General features: G+C 31.9%; 2 long non-coding RNA genes across 4 annotated transcripts in view; one reads left to right on the plus strand and one right to left on the minus strand.

The window, feature by feature from the left end:
• The window catches only part of LOC126817000 (uncharacterized), a 42,670-nt gene that overhangs the window by 3,726 nt on the left and 20,906 nt on the right, over positions 1–18,038 (minus strand). The window contains exon 1 of one of the 3 annotated variants that reach the window (XR_008787439.1): positions 13,519–13,858. The exons of 1 other annotated variant lie outside the window; for it this stretch is intronic. This is a non-coding gene — a long non-coding RNA (uncharacterized LOC126817000). Of the gene's footprint in view, positions 1–11,532; positions 11,969–13,518; positions 13,859–18,038 lie in introns of those variants that run through there. One more of the 3 variants, XR_007678718.2, reaches the window with a different exon arrangement.
• Positions 1–18,038, plus strand: part of LOC130012138 (uncharacterized) — a 73,251-nt gene that overhangs the window by 549 nt on the left and 54,664 nt on the right. The window lies entirely within an intron of this gene.

Here is an 18,038-nt window from a genome sequence, read left to right on the forward strand (position 1 = left end):
TATTTCGTGGAGTCAGGGACCATAATCTATAACTTTAAGGTCCGATACATGCAATTTTTGAAAGGAACCGAGCTCTTTGAAATATAAATAAATTATAATATGAACGGACGTCCGGACGGACAGAAGCGACTGTATAATACGTCCACGTGAACATGCGGGAGTATAAAAGGACAATTTTTGTTCAATAATAAAACACAAATCGATAAGGCCTTTAATTTTTTCTCATCCATCTTATAGAGCTAGCACAACAATTAAATGATTAATATTCAAAAAGATAGGTTGCCAGACAACGAAACATAAGTTAAATCGTCCGGACAGTCAACCAGCGTTGTCACATATTTTGTTCTTTTGTCAGTAATGAAAACATTTTCAACACACTAAAATCTGAGTACGAGTAACAACCTATTAAGTTATTATCAGAAACCTTTACAATTTGTTTGGCTTCTAGTTATTGCGTATACTAACGTATACAAAACAATGTTGAAACGTAGCTTTAATAGAAATACAGTAATTGTTATCCATAGAACTGTTGTGTTATTTTAAAGGGACAATAACACTCTTGCTGGCTTGAAAGCTCCAGAAAATAAATAATATTTCTATCTAAGTACTAGATGTTTAATTGTCCTACTGTTGTGTAAATTATCCATTACATCCTATTTTACTTGTCAAGAGGGTTCGAAAATATTTTTAAATCGAAGTTTCATTTGAAAAGGTTTACGTTAGACGTTTCAAACCATTATGTTGAATTTTTCAAAATTTCTAAACAAGGTTTGTTAAGATGAAATTTGTATCATTAATTAATTGAAATATTCTAAAATAGTACAATTTGTTGACCAGAATAAAGATTAGGACATATTATTCAGTTACAACAAGAGTGGTATTGAGCCTTTAATGTTTTCTTCTTTGATTTGATTTTTTAATGTGTTCAATTACTAAATGCCATTCAAACAGTATGATTAAAATATTCTTGATTGAAGACTTAATTCTTTAATTATGATTATTCCATATCAGTTGATCTATCAATATAAAATGTGTATATTTAATACCAATTCTGAAATTAATTTGAATAAAATGTATTAAAATTAGATAACGGTATTAAATATTCATTGTGGTTTTGTAAAATATATTCATAAATAATTGTCCATTGTTGTTCTTGTTCTGAGTATAATCTCTTTATCCAAAAGACACCTTGGCTCTTCAAGATTTCATTAAAATGTACCATATTTAAGCACCTCCATTTCACAGTTTTTGGAAATGACATTTCATTTGATTTTATCTGGGCCTGATTACCATAGTTCTATATAATCTTATGGCAGTCTGACATTATATTATCTGGAATAGTTATAGTTAATGTTGGGTATAGTTTCAGAGATACAGGATGGTTTTATAACCCGAATGATTCATTGCTGGCTAGAAAATAACAAGAAAATAAAATGAAAGTGAAATAAGCTTTCCTTGAAATCGTTAGTTGATTCAGTGAATCCGACTAGCGGCTAATTATTCATTGCTGGCTAGACTTATCCGTATTAGGTTTAGATATTGACATGGATTTATTTTTTCCAAAATTTAAATATATATTAATGTAGATATTTGAAACTAAAAACTATGAAATGCATGCAGTCATCCTGCATCATTAATTTCTGTTGTAATGGAGCAATGACACAGGTGTCTGACCTACAAAAAGACACATTATGTCGAACCCAAAACATCGTATCGTGTCATTAAAAGTTAATCTGTCAAATTATTTTAATTATAATTAATCGTTTGCTTTGATGTTTCTTAACCAGAAAATAAAAATGCCAATTAAATTAAACGAAACGACATTTATTGTTCAGTAAATATATATTTGTATTATATCAAACTCAAACACATCTAATAATATACGGGCAACTTGTCAATCGTACATTATCTATACTAGATAAAATATTGGACTCGCGTGACGTATTTCATTGAAAATCACATGCTGGGTAGTGTCTGTATTTTAAGTTGTTTAATGGTATCAAGCTAAAGACATTGTGTAATATATTGAAACAATATCTCGTGACTACGTCCCTCGTGTTGTTTCAATATATTACTTAATGTTTCGCTCTCGACCATTAAACCATACATATTACGCTTCATCAAAATCTGACCTCTACAGGGTCCGCAAGTTCAAACAGGAGATATTTCGTGCAATCAGGGACTCTAATCTATAAAATTACGGTAAAATAATGCAATTATCAAAAAAAAAACCCGAGATCTTTGAAATATAAATAAATTATAATATGAACGGACGTCCGGACGGACAGAAGCGACTGTATAATACGTCCACGTGAACATGCGGGAGTATAAAATGACAATTCCTGTTTAATAATAAAATACAACTTGATCAGGGTTTATTTTGTTCTCATCATTGTTGAATAAATCTTATACAGCTGGCGCAACAAATAGATGATTAATATTCTAAAAGATAGGTTGCCAGACAACGAAACATAAGTTAAATCGCCCGGGCAGTCAACAAGGGTTGTCGCATATTTTTTCGTTTGTCAGTAATGAAAACATTTACAAAATACTACAATCTGAGTACGAGTAACAAGCTATTAAGTTATTATCAGAAAGCGTTAGAATTCGTTTGGCTTCTAGTTCTGTCTTATACTAACGTATAGAAAACATTTAATATCAAGGGCCATAACTCTAAATACGGTGTATAAATTTAAAATCGTTCGTTCGTTTCAAGAGTTTTACGTCCACTTCCACCTAGACAAAGATGTTTCCTAGGGAACTTACTGGAGGAAGCCGTAGGGATTAGGCTTGGTCCAGTTTAATTTGATACATAGTGTCTTATCAGGGAATGCCCAAGGTAAAAATCTCATCGAAAGGAGAGGAGAAAGTTTTTGGGGGTAGAAGAGGAAGGATGGCGAGCGGGCGCAGTCTGGCCCGCTTGGCCATTAATGCTACGATCTTGATTTGGGTAGGTAAGTTGGTCTGACGGTCAGTCGGGCCCTTGGGCCCGCCGCCTGTCCGACCTAGATATAGGGTGCATATATGCTCCGACCTTTTGGGTCGGTAGGGGTAGGTAGGACTGTCAGCCGGGCCCCAGGGCTACGCCGCCTATCCGACGGAGGTTCAGGGATGCAGCGATGTTTCTGGGCCAGGCATTGAAATGCCGCAGGCCTTGGAGCCGAAACAGAAAACGGCCCTCCACAGGTACCCGACGTCCCTTCACGTAGGGGCGTCCGACTGGCAGTAGCCCTCGGGATGATCACTTATGGATCCCGTCCGCTGGGTCTTGGGGTGGGCCCCCAAATCTTCACAGAGTAGAACACTCTTTTCGTCCCTGTGGGGTCACATCATCATATCTAGGATACCGATCTCGGATACCAATTTAAATTAGTACTGAAAAATTAATACATTTTGAAAACATAAGGAAATAAACATTATATATTAAAACTATAATAATAAGTTTGTATAGTTTAATTTTCAAGATGTTGTCTACTGTGTTGTATATAAGTTTAGTTTTCGTTACGATGTATGAAATATAACTTCTGTCATTTGGCAGATTTTCTTACATGAATATTGTAATAACAATATAAGTAAATTAACAATATTTAATGCTTTTTCATTTTTTCAATTCTTATGTGTTATTATACCTAAGTGTTTAATTATACTGGTGAGATTTATATATATATTAATATTTCATGTAGTTTCTGTGATATTATTTGAGAATATTCGCATTCAGTTGTAGAATTACAAAAATCACACAGTTAGATAATCTCATTTTATATAAGCGATTGTTTAGGTAAATTATATCTAAATGTTATCATTTTATATAAGCGATTATTTAGATAAATTATATGTTGAATATATCTAAAATCAAATGTTACCATATTTGAATCTTTAGTTATTCGTTGTATCAGTGAAAAAATATGTTTAAATTGTTTTTTTTTCTACGGTAATAATATAATATTTTCCCATTAATTTGACTATAGCTGGCAGTTTTGTGTAGTTATTTTGTATAAGTATCTTGTAGATATCTTATCAGGTTAAATTTGATATGTTTTTGTTATAATATTTCTAACAAGATATTTAAATTTGTTTTTAATCTATTTTCACAAATTTTAGTATTCCAAATTTATTCCGTTTCCGTTATTGTTTCCTTTACCTTTTTAATGTTAACCAAAATTTGATAGATCTCCATTAACTTGATAAGATAATTGTCATATTCGGAAAGATTCATGTCTGCGATATCCCCAACAAATAAAATCGTTAATTAATTTATTCTTAAATTATGATTATTCCAAATTAATTGATTTTTGAAGGGAACCAATCTATTAATATAACATGTGTATATTTTATACCAGTTCTGAAATAAATTTGTATAAAAAGGCGTCGAGACAATGTGCCTAATATTGAAATTAGATAACGGTGTTAAATAATCATTCTGATTTTGTAGAATATATTCATATATAAATTTAACCATCTCTTGACTCAATGCGAATATTCTCAAATAATATCACAGAAACTACATGAAATATTAATATATATATAAATCTCACCAGTATAATTAAACACTGAGGTATAATAACACATAAGAATTTAAACAATGAAAAAGCATTAAATATTGTTAATTTACTTATATTGTTATTACAATATTCATGTAAGAAAATGTGCCAAATGACAGAAGTTGTATTTCATAAATCGTAACAAAAACTAAACTTATATACAACACAGTAGACAACATCTTGAAAATTAAACTTGAAATTGGGTATAATCTCTTTATCTAAAAGACCATTTGGCTTTTCAGCATTTCATTCAAATTTACCATATTTAAATCCCCAATTTCAAGGTTTATGGAAATGACATTTAATGTTGGGTATAGTTTCAGAGATACGGGATGGTTTTATAACCTGAATGATTAGGTTATAATATAAATGAAAATGAAAATAGAATAAAAGTGAAATAAAAGCTTTCCTTGAAATTCATTGCTGGCTAGACAGATTCGTATTAGGTTTAGATGTTGACACGGCTGTATTTTATCCAAAATTTAAATATATATTAATGTAGATATTTGAAACTAAAAACTATGAAATGTATTTTATTTTTTTTTGTAATGGAGCAATGACACAGGTGGCTTGACATACCAAAAGACACATTATATCGAACCCAAAACATTGTATTGTATCATAAAAAAATTAATCTGTCAAATTATTTGAATTATAATTAATCGCAGATTGTGTATGTTTACCGGTCTGGTTTGATGTCTCCTATCCAGAACATAAACATGCCAATTAAATTAAACGAAACGACAATTATTGTTTAGTAAATACCTTTACAATCTAAATATTAATAGGTCTACTATATCAAACCCAAATATATTTACTTACATGGCAGCCATTTCTTTTCTAACTAATTAATTAATCGTAGATTGTGTATGTTTACCGGTCTGGTTTGATGTCTCCTATCCGGAACATCAATTTCGGGGAATTTTGAAAACAGATTTTTAAGTAGGCTTTGTTACAACCCCTATTGTAATAACAACCCCTATTGCAATAAATGTATTAATTGTAATACAATTTCAATTAACCCCTATTGTAATAATTGTAATTAATGTATTTTACCATACAATAAATTCGACTTCTAAATTTAAAAGTCAATGGATTTTGAAAACTCATTGAATATCAATATATAGAAGTAATGGTATACTGCATAGAATATTATGAAACGGCGCGACCGACAACATGATTAAAAGCCGATAACGAGATTGGAGAAATTTTTAAAATAGAATGTCAGCCCATATTGTAATCAATGATATTTAACAAAAACGTAAAATATGTTATCTAAACTATCTGTCGTCTGAGGATTTTGAACATCTTTTCCGTGTGCATATCAGATAAAATAATCTTCCTGATAGCATTTTTTAAAATCCTTCTCTACATTTAGACACAATTATTACAATAGGGGTTGACATTACAATAGGGGTTACACGGTATAACCCCTATTGTAATAAAATTTCTGTCAACCCCTATTGTAATAATTGTAATAAATGTGTCTTGCCATGTCAAAAAAATCAACACCTAGCTTTACATGTCTATGGATTTTGATCACCATATCCGTATCAATATATAAGAGTACTGGTATGAATTTATACTGTATAGAATATTATGAAAACCCCCCCACTGAAATCATGTCTCAAAGCCGTTTGGAGAATTAATAAAATGGAGAGTCAACTCCTATTGTAATCAATGATATTTAAAAAACAACTGAGGTATGTTCTCTGAAATATCGGTGGTCTGGGGATTTTGAACATCTTTTCCTTGTGCATATCAGATAAAAAAAAATCCCCCGATTGCATTTTTTAAATTCTCCTCTGCAGTTAGACAAATTTATTACAATAGGGGTTGATATTACAATAAGGGTTACACGGTATAACCCCTATTGTAATAAAATTTCTGTCAACCCCTATTGTAATAATTGTAATAAATGTGTTTTGCCATGCCAATAAAATCGACACCTAACTTTAAAAGTCTATGGATTTTTATCACCGTTTCCATATCAATATATAAGATAATGGTAGGCCTTTATACTGTATAGAATATTACGAAACAAAACCACCGAAAACATGTCTCAAAACCATTTGAAGAATTATTAAAATGAGGATGTTGAAAATCTTTTCCGTGTGCATATCAGACAAAATATTCCTGCTAATAGCATTTTTTTTTCAAATCCTTCTCTACACTTAGACACATTTATTACAATAGGGGTTGATATTACAATAGTGGTTTCACGACATAACCCCTATTGTAATAAAATTTATGTCAACCCCTATTGTAATAATTGTAATATATGTGTTTTGCCATACCTATAAAATCGACACCTAACTTTAAATGTCTATGGATTTTGATCAGCATTTCCGTGTCAACATATAAGATAATGGTATGCCTTTATACTGTATAAAATATTATGAAACAAAACCACCGAAAACAATTAAAACCGTTTGGAGAATTATTAAAATGAAATGTCAACCCCTACTATAATCAAATCAATGATATTTAAATAAACGTAAAGTATGTTCTCTGAAAATTCTGTCGTCTGAGGATTTTGAACATTTTTCCGTGTGCATATCAGATAAAATAATCCTCCTGATAGCATTTTTTAAATTCTTCTCTACACTTAGGCACATTTATTACAATAGGGGTTGATTTAACAATAGGGGTTACACGGCATAACCCCTATTGTAATAAAATTTCTATCAACCCTTATTGTTTATTACAATAGGGGTTATATCAACCCCTATTGTAATAAATGTGTCTAACTGCAGAGGAGAATTTATAAAATGGAATCAGGGGAATTATTTTATCTGATATGCATACGGAAAAGATGTTCAAAATCCCCAGACGACCGATCGTTCAAAGAACCTACTTCACGTTTATTTAAGTATCATTGATTACAATAGGGGTTGACTTTCCATTTTATTAATTCTCCAAGCGGCTTTAAGACATGATTTCGATGTTTTTTTTTCATAATATTCTATACAGTATAAATTTATACCAGTACTCTTATAAAAATTATATTGATACGGATATGGTGGTCAAAATCCATAGACGTTTAAAGTTAGGTGTCGATTTTATTGACATGGCAAAACACATTTATTACAATTATTACAATAGGGGTTGACATAAATTTTATTACAATAGGGGTTGACATAAATTTTATTACAATAGGGGTTGACATAAATTTTATTACAATAGGGGTTGACATAAATTTTATTACAATCGGGGTTATACCGTGTAACCCCTATTGTAATATCAACCCCTATTGTAATAAATGTGTCTAAGTGTAGAGAAGGATTTTAAAAAATGCTATCAGGAGGATTATTCTCAGACGACATATAGTTTAGAGAACATATTTTACTTTTTTGTTAAATATCGTTGATTACAATATGGGCTGACATTCTATTTTAATAATTTCTCCAAACTCGTTAACGGCTTTTAATCATGTTTTCGGTCGCGTTGTTTCATAATATTCTATGCAGTATACCATTACTCCTATATATTGATATTCAATGGGTTTTCAAAATCCATTGACTTTTAAATTTAGATGTCGAATTTATTGTATGGTAAAATACATTAATTACAGTTATTACAATAGGGGTTGATATTACCATAGGGGTTAGTGGGAAATTTTATTAAAATTATTACATTTATTACAATAGGGGTTGTTATTACAATAGGGGTTGTAACAAGGCTTAATGTTTGTTCTTGTTAGAAATGTGTCACGTGATATCATTTATTATCTTCATTAACTCAAAAAATTGCTTGGTCATATTATCACACGTTTTGTTATAACAATTTACACGTCTCCATTAGTTTTAAAGATGGCCAGCCTAATTATGATATTAATACAATACCTATATTGTCTAGTGTGGTTACATAGTTTCTATAGATCACACAATGTTACAGCTGGTAAATCCAACACGGTCGAGAAAAATTAGAACAGGGGCGAGAAAATATGGGTCCGATTTTCACCGTAATTATGGTGACATATTTGAACGGTTTTTAAAATCAAATATACAATTGTGACTTCTAGGGACCTAAATCTTTGCATAGCCATATATATTACGCTTCGTCAAAGTCTGACCTCTTCAGGGTCCGCAAGTTAAAACAGGAGATATTTCCTGCAATCAGGAACTCTAATCTATAAAGTTAAGGTCCAATACATGCAATTATCGAAAGGAACCGAGATCTTTGAAATATAAATACATATACACGGACGTCTGGCCGACAGAAGCGACTGTATAATAAGTCCACGTGAACACGAGGGAGTATAAAATGACAATTCCTGTTTAATAATAAAATACAACTTGGCCAGGGTTTATTTTGTTCTCATCATTGTTGAATAAATCTTATATAGCGGGCGCAACAAATAGATGATTAATATTCTAAAAGGTAGGTTGCCAGACAACGAAACATAAGTTAAATCGTCCGGGCAGTCAACAAATTTGAGTACGAGTAACAACCTATTAAAGACCACATAAGATGGCCAATTTTTTTTTCGCTACGTGTAGCCAATAGTTACTATATCCACTTTACGGCAAGCTCACGCCAATCTGATTAAAATTAATTCGGCTATTGAAGTTTGAGTATCCGACACGCAAAAACGCTTTTCAATTTTCAATTACGACCTTAATCCGGTTGATTGGCTGGTGACGTCACAGGCACTACACATAGTATATACATTATTTATACACAATATATCAATACCGGTACAGTATATCTCTGATATACACATCACGGTCCAATTAACACGTGACTGGCCTAATCGTAATCACCGAATTATCGTCTTGTACTGTTATAGATTAGACTTTTTGTGATTGGAGTATTTTCGAGTGAATTTAAAATGCTTTATCATGCCGTAGACCAATTTAAGCGTCCTTTGTTTAAAAAGGTCACGTGACAGATGAAGACGACCCAAGCAATGAGCCCATTTACCGGTAATTTGGATAATATTTGATTTCCCAAACTATCTCTGTATAAGCACAGAAATACAAATAGTGCCAGTAATTTGTCGTTATATTCATTATTGGCTATATATAATTATAATAACCATTTCTATACACAAACAACTTATATCGTAACTCCATTTGAAATTCACGGCGAATATTTAATTGTTCAATGACTATGCATAACAATAGATCGCCCTCATTTCTCAGCCAATCAACGCCGTAGTAACTGAAGTTATCTATCGAATAATTCATATTCAGATTTCGTATCAAGTCCATCAAATATTGTCTAAACGCCAATCAACAAATAATACGAGGCTACTTTATTACAAAAACATCGGTGAACAAATCTAATTGATTATTGGGTAAAAAATAATTATAAACAACTGATGAGTAATGTACGATTCAACGATTAGTTGTGGTGTGGAGAAATGTTTGCAGCAAAGTTCCCCCGTAACTTGTGTCGTTCGTTCGTGGAGTTTTAACACGTTCTATCTAGAGTGATGTCTTTGATCTGGCGGGCTAATAATAACCTAATCAGCATTAAAATAAACACAACAGTTCTATGGATAACAATTACTATATTTCCATAAAGCTACGTTTCAACAATGATTCTCTTGTCGTTATCATTGTGCTTGATAACGACAAAAGCGTTCGACCAACGAAAGTAACCCGTTCAACAAAGTGAGTTTTAGTAAAGTTCACAAGTATTTAAAACTAAACAGTCGAACGACAGAGTGAATGACAGGAGTTTTCCAGTCGAATAATAAAGATAATGGCAACTCTGGTCATAGCATATCTGTTTATAATATATTTCATATAAATGTTTATACACGTATTTGAAAAATACATTTAGGTCTACGTGTAATGTTGAATGTATAAATTCGGAAATGTTTTGATCTCTTGAACTGTATTATTTAAAATACACGATTAACGTATTAAATTGTAAATAATGAATCAAGCCAAGACATGTATTAAATGTTTTATTGAATTGGAATAGAAACTGAAAACAGATTAACACCCTGTGTGAGATATTTCATTCAAATATTGTGAAAGGGTTGGTAATAAAATTAAAATTGTCATTGTGTCATTTTAATAACATTGAATCGTCCTATTCTGTTACGTAGTCGTCTCAACATATTGTTGTCATGGGTTACTTCTGCTAAACAACTCAATAGAAACGAGTAAAGTATTATAAACGAAATTATGTCTAAAGAGTTCTTCATGACATGTATTGACTGTAAGACACAAAGCGTACAGGATCTAAGTGTGATGTTAAAGGTCAACACGCAAATATTGAAATTGGGTATGTTCGTGGATTGACTTATAGAATGTTGTTAATATTTCCATTTAAATAAATACAAAAAGCAATTCGAAAAATAAACTATAAGTAAAGGAACCATCTCAGTGAATAAAGCTACTAATATGCCGTTAACCCGTGAGGCAAACCGAATGATGTTTTATAGTAAATTAGACGAATAAAACATATAACGTTGCCATCTCGACCCTGATGCCCATGAACACAAATGACGAGTTTAAGACAAACCAATTGCGGAATGGAATTGATTAATGCAATATATATTTTATTATGTATTGACAATACTTTTCTGGTTAGATTTTAGCCCAAACACGACATGTGTGTTGGTGACAATTTTGGCAGTCATATCTGAATGACTCAAAAACTGTTTATATTTCTTTAACTTTTGGTATACCTACATTCGGGCTATTATTTATGGTAGAAAGATATAATAAAATGACCTAAAGCTTTAAAACATATTTTTAAATATATTTCTTTAACTTTTGGTATACCTACATTCGGGCTATTATTTATGGTAGAAAGATATAATAAAATGACCTAAAGCTTTAAAACATATTTTTAAATATGTTGAGGCACCCTAAATTGAATTTGAAGCACCAGGGATAAATAAATAAAAATAGCTATAATGCATGATTTTATTGTAACTAGTGAACTGATAAATATTGTACAATTTATCTAAAGAGTACATTTATGAAAACGTGGTACTTTTCTGATATCTAGTTAAATTAACACTTACCCAGATCTTGGCATAAGCATGACTTAAAATGATCACGGCTAAAACACTTCCGTGCGAATCAAGAATTCTTTATGTAAGAATAGAGCTTTATAAGACCGTAAATGCACCACACATTATGTCTCCATAAGATGGTAGCTATAATCTTTCAATCCAATCCCCTAATTAAGTATACCCCCACCCAATCATAAAAAAATAATAACATAGCAAAACGGTGTTTAATTCTGATCATCTAAATTATCAAACGATATTCGCCGAAGTAGTAACTGAGAAGGGCGTGTTTTAAGATATACATAATGTATCTTACTATTTTTCGCTTATATAATTTGATTTTCAAATACAAACCATTAATACTTATCTTAGCATTAAAACAATCAACCATTTGTGGTTATATTGAAATCTGTAAAAGACGCATTCTTTTTGAATATATTTTTAAAAAATAATAAATGGAAAAAAAACATATTATTAACGCTTTTTCAACAAGCAATTGTTATACTCTTAGTGATTTGTAGAGCGGCAAATCACAATGTTATTGTACTGTTTTAAATTGTAGATTTTATTCATCCATGTAAAACATTTATTACAATTTTATAATAAAATGTATAAAACACTGAGTTCGAGATTCAAATCACAAATCCATCCAAGCTAGGATACTGCAAATCCGAATATTTTTGTTTATAAAATATTTACTTTCCATTCAATAAATATTCCAGTCATCTAGTTTTGGATTTGGGGAAATTCATTCTCCTTTTCCCATATATACAGATTGCCGTATTATTTAATAATCAAACCAAACAGCATGTAATCAAAGAACGCTTGTATCCGCCATATGTAATATTGTCACGTGACATTGTTATGTTTTGTTTCGCTCGGGAAGCGTTTATTATACATAATAGAACTCCAGTGTAGTAAGCCATAACTATGAACAATATCATGTCCCAAATAAATAATCTAATTTGTAGATCTGCAATTGGTCACATGATGGTCCGAACATTATTTGTATGGCTCTATTTGTCGACAGCAAATACCGCTAATAATTATCTTGGATAAAATACCTCGTTTAGTAAACGAGGCAATTTTACCCAGCCTCGTTCTGAACAAAATACCTCGTTCCAAAAACAGGGCAATTTAAAAAAAACACGTTTTGGAACTCCAGAGAAACGAGGTATTTTTTTTACCTCGTTACAACGAGGCAAAATCGGGGCAAAAATTTTGACACGTTTTTGCCTCGTTTGGACAGAAATGCCGAACGAGGCATTCTGAGGTTTATAGTGATACACCACTACGGGTTCTTCGTCGCAGAAGACACTAACGTCGGCATCGTCTGAGATGGAGGACTCCATAACCGGAACTGGCACATCGTATCGGGTTTCGGCTGTAAACGATTCTTCTACTTCCATAGGTTCAGTTGTTGGGACCTCCATAACTTCTTCTTGTTGTTCGTCCATATCTTCCGTCTGCTTATTAGATTTAAGGTTGTTTTTTTAAACATAAATTAGATTACAATTCAACTAACACAAAAGTGTAAAAAGATTTTTTTCTAGTCTGTGCCCGCGTTTATGTCTACTCTTGGCAAAATCGTTATAATATAAAAAAAATCATGAAACAAGAATCAAAATGGCCGCCAATCGGGTCTCCAACGCCAATCCAACCTCCCAAGATATAATTTCAAAACAGATTCTTACCTGCTGGTTCAAGTCGAACCGTTTCTGCTTTAATCATAATGTGATTCTGTAATGTAAGTATTTGAATAACATCGTAGCGCCGAACAACTAATGTTAATTAAGCATGATTTCAGAAAAATTGAACAGATTTGATAATAACATGCCGAAATTTTTTTCCTGACCGCGCCATATTATAAACATGAACTTCCGGTTTAAATTGTTGGAGTTTTTTTTAAGGAAACGAAATACTAATATTATACAGAGAAACAATATCGATGCTAAATTACATACATGGTATTATTTTTTTATATAAATATTCACAAACCTGCGGTCTTGTATTCTATGTGACCGTTAGCTTACATTTGTCAAACATATCACTGCTCCAAAATCATTTCAGCACGTTGTTAAATGTTAAATTAATTGTGTGAAATCACTTCATTTAATGTCCGCTTCCACCGAGATGATATCGCAGACAAAATGTAGCCTATAGTACGTTGATTTTATCAACCAATCACATTCAATAACAGTTTTACTTATTTTCTTGTCAACGCATTTGGAGTCAATTGTTAAAATCACACCGGGCATGAGCGCTCAACAGGCCTTTGATCTACCAGTTTATTGGGCCCAACTTTATTTTAACTACAGACATCTTAACACCAATTTGCATTCAAGTCTGTCTGGCTATATTGTCTGAGTAAAAAATACCTTTCTCTTACTTGTGGACCCCCGGATTAAGACTTTGTATGGAGTTCAAATTTAAAAAAAAAATATTTGTTGACGGTACACATTACTTGTGTTAATTATATGGAAAAAACACAAGATTTGTGTTAATGCATTAAAAAGAACACAAGTTTGTGTTAATGCAATGCAAAACAACACATAACTTGTGTAGAATAATTTTCACACAAGTACTTGTGTTGAGATCCAACACAAATTTTTTTTCAGTGTAGGAAATCAACAGTTTCAGGTATTTTTTTCACAATATCTTACTTTCTTTTGTACTCTTTGCATAGCTTTTGCTTTTTAAACAAGAAGTTGCCATGCAAGAAACGTCCAAGTTTCACAAGAGATGGACGGAGAACAGGGTAACCAATAGGGATAGTCCCTTCATTGTCACAATTCTTAATTCTTCACATCGAATTGGAAAAAAAAAGAGTTGAAATTTTGTTGCGCACCAAAATCGAACTCATTCTAAATCTTGTGAACCTGAACATAATATTTTCAGTTTAATGCGAATCGGGGTAAATTAGTTACCTCTGTTTGGCCCAAATCTTTGGGCATAGTTTACATTTTGTGTAAATGAAAGGGGCATAACTCCACACGAAATGTCCGATGCGCACAAGAATAGAACTCATCCAAGATATTTGTTAAGTGTCATCTAAATCGGACAAAAATTGTGGCGTCCACAAAGTTGGTATACGTATGATATTTACGTAAAGGGACGCGGCCATTTTGTGGTAATTCGATCTCAACCGTAATTATGGTGTAACGGTGACACTAAAATTGCGAGTTTTCATACAGTCAGGGTCCGTAATCCAGGCGGTTACATTTCGATAGGTGCCAATATCGACCGGAACTGAGAACTTTGGGATATAAACGTATTATTTCAGATTCATCAAAATCACATAAAAAAGTAACCTCTAGGAGTCCACAACCTTGGTATTACATGCTTTTATACCATTTGCTAAAAAAGGTGAGCGACCATTTTAACGGGAAATATGGGTCCGATTTTCACGATATTAAAACAGCCGTTATTACGGTGACATATTTGAATGGTTTTTTAAAACCAAATATACAATTATGACCTCTAGGGATCTAGATCTTTGGGATATAACCACATATATTTAGCTTCGTCATAATCGGATCTCTACAGGGTTCGCAAGCTGAAAACGCGATATTTCGTGGAGTCAGGGACCATAATCTATAACTTTAAGGTCCGATACATGCAATTTTTGAAAGGAACCGAGCTCTTTGAAATATAAATAAATTATAATATGAACGGACGTCCGGACTGACAGAAGCGACTGTATAATACGTCCACGTGAACATGCGGGAGTATAAAAGGTCAATTTTTGTTCAATAATAAAACACAAATCGATAAGGCCTTTAATTTTTTCTCATCCATCTTATAGAGCTAGCACAACAATTAAATGATTAATATTCAAAAAGATAGGTTGCCAGACAACGAAACATAAGTTAAATCGTCCGGACAGTCAACCAGCGTTGTCACATATTTTGTTCTTTTGTCAGTAATGAAAACATTTTCAACACACTAAAATCTGAGTACGAGTAACAACCTATTAAGTTATTATCAGAAACCTTTACAATTTGTTTGGGTTCTAGTTATTGCGTATACTAACATATACAAAACAATGTTGAAACGTAGCTTTAATAGAAATACAGTAATTGTTATCCATAGAACTGTTGTGTTATTTTAAAGGGACAATAACACTCTTGCTGGCTTGAAAGCTCCAGAAAATAAATAATATCTCTATCTAAGTACTAGATGTTTAATTGTCCTACCTGTTGTGTAAATTATCCATTACATCCTATTTTACTTGTCAAGAGGGTTCGAAAATATTTTTAAATCGAAGTTTCATTTGAAAAGGTTTACGTTAGACGTTTCAAACCATTATGTTGAATTTTTCAAAATTTCTAAACAAGGTTTGTTAAGATGAAATTTGTATCATCAATTAATTGAAATATTCTAAAATAGTACAATTTGTTGACCAGAATAAAGATTAGGACATATTATTCAGTTACAACAAGAGTGGTATTGAGCCTTTAATGTTTTCTTCTTTGATTTGATTTTTTAATGTGTTCAATTACTAAATGCCATTCAAACAGTATGATTAAAATATTCTTGATTGAAGACTTAATTCTTTAATTATGATTATTCCATATCAGTTGATCTATCAATATAAAATGTGTATATTTAATACCAATTCTGAAATTAATTTGAATAAAATGTGTCGAGACCATGTCCCTAATATTAAAATTAGATAACGGTATTAAATATTCATTGTGGTTTTGTAGAATATATTCATAAATAATTGTCCATTGTTGTTCTTGTTCTGAGTATAATCTCTTTATCCAAAAGACACCTTGGCTCTTCAAGATTTCATTAAAATGTACCATATTTAAGCACCTCCATTTCACAGTTTTTGGAAATGACATTTCATTTGATTTTATCTGGGCCTGATTACCATAGTTCTATATAATCTTATGGCAGTCTGACATTATATTATCTGGAATAGTTATAGTTAATGTTGGGTATAGTTTCAGAGATACAGGATGGTTTTATAACCCGAATGATTCATTGCTGGCTAGAAAATAACAAGAAAATAAAATGAAAGTGAAATAAGCTTTCCTTGAAATCGTTAGTTGATTCAGTGAATCCGACTAGCGGCTAATTATTCATTGCTGGCTAGACTTATCCGTATTAGGTTTAGATATTGACATGGCTTTATTTTTTCCAAAATTTAAATATATATTAATGTAGATATTTGAAACTAAAAACTATGAAATGCATGCAGTCATCCTGCATCATTAATTTCTGTTGTAATGGAGCAATGACACAGGTGTCTGACCTACAAAAAGACACATTATGTCGAACCCAAAACATCGTATCGTGTCATTAAAAGTTAATCTGTCAAATTATTTTAATTATAATTAATCGTTTGCTTTGATGTTTCTTAACCAGAAAATAAAAATGCCAATTAAATTAAACGAAACGACATTTATTGTTCAGTAAATATATATTTGTATTATATCAAACTCAAACACATCCAATAATATACGGGCAACTTGTCAATCGTACATTATCTATACTAGATAAAATATTGGACTCGCGTGACGTATTTCATTGAAAATCACATGCTGGGTAGTGTCTGTATTTTAAGTTGTTTAATGGTATCAAGCTAAAGACATTGTGTAATATATTGAAACAATATCTCGTGACTACGTCCCTCGTGTTGTTTCAATATATTACTTAATGTTTCGCTCTCGACCATTAAACCATACATATTACGCTTCATCAAAATCTGACCTCTACAGGGTCCGCAAGTTCAAACAGGAGATATTTCGTGCAATCAGGGACTCTAATCTATAAAATTAAGGTAAAATAATGCAATTATCAAAAAAAAACCCGAGATCTTTGAAATATAAATAAATTATAATATGAACGGACGTCCGGACGGACAGAAGCGACTGTATAATACGTCCACGTGAACATGCGGGAGTATAAAATGACAATTCCTGTTTAATAATAAAATACAACTTGATCAGAGTTTATTTTGTTCTCATCATTGTTGAATAAATCTTATATAGCTGGCGCAACAAATAGATGATTAATATTCTAAAAGATAGGTTGCCAGACAACGACACATAAGTTACATCGCCCGGGCAGTCAACAAGGGTTGTCGCATATTTTTTCATTTGTCAGTAATGAAAACATTTACAAAATATTAAAATCTGAGTACGAGTAACAAGCTATTAAGTTATTATCAGAAAGCGTTAGAATTCGTTTGGCTTCTAGTTCTGTCTTATACTAACGTATACAAAACATTTAATATCAAGGGCCATAACTCTAAATACGGTGTATAAATTTAAAATTGTTCGTTCGTTTCAAGAGGTTTACGTCCACTTCCACCTAGACAAAGATGTTTCCTAGGGAACTTACTGGAGGAAGCCGTAGGGATTAGGCTTGGTCCAGTTTAATTTGATACATAGTGTCTTATCAGGGAATGCCCAAGGTAAAAATCTCATCGAAAGGAGAGGAGAAAGTTTTTGGGGGTAGAAGAGGAAGGATGGCGAGAGGGCGCAGTCTGGCCCGCTTGGACATTA

Source organism: Patella vulgata, chromosome 3, assembly GCF_932274485.2.
Source record: "Patella vulgata chromosome 3, xgPatVulg1.2, whole genome shotgun sequence".
NCBI classification, from domain to species: domain Eukaryota; kingdom Metazoa; phylum Mollusca; class Gastropoda; family Patellidae; genus Patella; species Patella vulgata.